At 48.0% G+C, this 3221-nt stretch overlaps 1 pseudogene; it reads left to right on the top strand.

The window, feature by feature from the left end:
• The first annotated feature begins 768 nt into the window (after nucleotides 1–768).
• Nucleotides 769–1216, top strand: LOC116275907 (annotated as a pseudogene).
• The last annotated feature ends 2005 nt before the right edge of the window (nucleotides 1217–3221 follow it).

Genomic DNA, 3221 nt, shown 5'->3' with positions numbered 1-3221 from the left:
CTCTGGTCCCAAACTTGGACATCCCAGCTCAGCCAAACCTCACCCTGACACTACCTGCCTGGATCCACTCTCCTTACAGTGCAGTTTAGTCACTGTGCCATCGGTCAAGTCAGCCCTTGGGGTCTTACTGCTCCCCAGTGAGGCTCTTAAGGTACTGACTTCCTTTAGACTATTTTTTAAAATAATGCACCCCTAATTACACTTGTGATATTTTAGAATCTTGGTAGAATTTGAGCACCCTACAATATAGCTCCCAGCCTGGCCTGTCCTGGCTCTGCTCCACAGTGTCCCCCTGCCAGCCTTCCCAGTGCCCGAAGACCCTGCTGTCTGGATTCCACTATAGTTTCAAACTGAATGAGGTGATCTTTTGTCTTAAAAAAAAACTGCAGGGCATTTGTGAGCACCTCTCTCACCCATCCGACCATCCAAGAACGGTTGCGAGCACCATGACCCGTAGCAACAGCAGCCAGGGAAGAACAATAGTCAATTCCACGTCAGAATGTCTTGGTTGTTCTCCCAGGTCTTCAAACAGCGCTGTTTTTAAGAAATTTTTGTCCACCTTTTCTAGTTGTTCTCAGCGGAAGAATTCAGTTTGATACCAGCTACCATGGCATGCCTGAAGCAGAATTCAACTCCTTTTGAAGCGGATGGCATATAAAGCAATCAGTATTTTAAAAACTCGACATTCAACACTTAATTTACCCAAAAAATTACCATAAAAAAATAAAAACAAGCTTTCACTGCCTGACTGCCGCCATCAGGGGTCGCATGCATGCGCCCAGGAAGGGCCTGTTCCAGTTGGCTTTGCCCTATCACCACAGCGTCCCTACTTGGCTGAAGCTGACATCTGACGACGTGAAGGAGTAGATTTACAAACTGGCCAAGAAGGGCCTGACTCCTTCACAAATCAGTGTGATCCTGAGAGATTCACACGGTGCGGCACAAGTGCGTTTTGTGACAGGCAATAACATCTTAAGAATTCTTAAGTCTGAGGGACTTGCTCCTGATCTCCCTGAAGATCTCTACCATTTAATTAAGAAAGCAGTCGCTGTTCAAAAGCATCTTGAGAGGAGCAGAAAGGATAAGGCTGCTAAATTCCGTCTGATTCTGAGAGAGCCGGATTCACCGTCTGGCTCGTCAATACTATAAAACCAAGCGAATCCTCCCTCCCAGTTGGAAATACGAATCATCTACAGTTTGTGCCCTGGTTGTATAAATTTGTCTAGGTACTCAAGCAATAAAGTGATTAAAAAGGAAAACGAATGCGTAAATAATCGACATCAACATAGCCCTCAAAAAAACACAATTTTGAATGTAAAAGTCACAGAGTACTATGTACAAGACGCTAAGACATATATGACATTTTAAAACACACAAAACATACTACATGGTGTTCATGGATGCATACATGTAAAAGTATTTAAAATTGAATAGAATACCCAGCAGATTTGAGAATAGTGGTTGCCTTTGGCAGGGAGTGAGGGACAAAAAGAGAACTTCAATTTTATCTGTAATGTTTATTTAAAAAGGTAAAGCAGACAGATATGAACAGCTGTTAACCACTGTTAATTCTTGGTGGTGGAAACATAAACAAACCAAATCCCTCCATTGGAAATGCCTAGAGATCAGATGTCACACCTTGTTACTTTGCATGCTTCTTCCTTCCTCTTATTTGCTCCTCCCTAAATGTCCACGTTGCTGCTGTTGGTAGCAGAGTCACCATGACTAAGTCCACAGCTAGCTTAACATCTGCCCAGCCAGCTCTGGACACAGGCTGGCACTTCTTAGAAAGCACACGCTCCACATGATGACCAGCGCGGGGGCGGAGGGAGCGCTATGCTTCCGGCCTGCACCCCTCTGGCTCTCACGGGAAATAACCAACCCTGGTTATCTTGGGTGCACCTAACCTTTCCACAGGGCCTAGGAAGGCTACACGACTTTAGTAAGTCCCAAAGCATCTTGCACCTTGATTTTAGAATCCAGCAGCCATGAAAACACGGACAAAAGAAAAAATTCTGCCATGAAGGGGAGGAGGTAGTAGAGTGAGTTATTCATTCTCTGTTTCAGAAAATGAACTTGGTTTAGAAAACCATCTACGTGTAAGTCAGGAACAAGCACCGCTCAGGAAGGCCAGAGCTTTGGATTCTACCCAGGCTGGAGGAGGCGGCAGGTTGAAAGGAAGCCAGTTCTGTTTTCTAGTTCTTCGTTCCCTAAATGCCAGAAGCAGCTTCCCCAGGAAGAACAGACAGGGCCATGGGGGAGCCAGACCCTCAGAGGGAGCTTGGGCACCCGTTTTACAAATCCCTTGCCTCGCTCTGCAGGGAGTCCTATGCCCGTCTCCAAAGAGCCTCAGTATTCATGCCCGACGATAGGCAGGGACAGATGAAAGGCAAGGCAGCCCCAGCCACGGAGAGAAGCGAGCAAACCAAGGAGCTGGACTGGCAGGCTTCCCGGCCCTTTCAAAGGCAGCAGGGCCTTTAACTGGAGGCGGCTGGCTTATCTTAATCTCCAAACCCTTTCCTGGAAAACAAGCCCGTCCTAGAAGGGCCAGAGGCCCAGAGGTAGCTGGAGTCAGTGAGTCAGGCTGGCAGCATGCAGCAGGTGGCAGGGGTTTTGCAGAAAGGAAAGGCAGGCCATCTGCCTTCCCTTAGAGCAGGCCTCAGGCTGCAAGCACAGACTTGCAATCTGGCAGCCCAGCCTTTGTGTCCAGTGTCCTCAGTCAGGGAAGCCAGCAGTGACTATTTCAGAGGGGCAGCAGGGTGAGAATGGCCACGGTAAGGTACAGGCCACTGTGGGTGGTTAGAGTGGCAGACCTGGGACTTAGCCACTTTAGCTACTAGTTGGGTGACCCTGGGTAAGTTACTGATCTTTATACACATTTCCTAACTCGCCAAAGTGGGTAATGCCACCTACCTCACAGGGTGCACATTAAATCAGATAAAGTGCAAAAGATTCTTGGCCCATAAGGTTTGCCCAATTATGGCTTCTGCCCTGTTAAAGGATCTTAGGCATTAGTAAAGAACCATTCCCACTGCCCCAATATACTACTGGGTCTGTTCCCATAGTAAAGTTGTACCGTCCCTGGGTGGGGTCCAGAAGAGATGCCCGGGATCTCTGTATGTGGCAGGGGCACTACCCACGACCTGCACACACAACCCTTCCCATCTCCAGCCCACCACACACTGCGTCAAAAGGCTGGGTCCTACTTCCACAGCTGTAGC

Source organism: Papio anubis, chromosome 7 (genome assembly GCF_008728515.1).
Source record: "Papio anubis isolate 15944 chromosome 7, Panubis1.0, whole genome shotgun sequence".
Classification (NCBI taxonomy): domain Eukaryota; kingdom Metazoa; phylum Chordata; class Mammalia; order Primates; family Cercopithecidae; genus Papio; species Papio anubis.
Note: the sequence above shows the minus strand (reverse complement) of the source record. Positions and strands in the feature narration are given on the sequence as shown.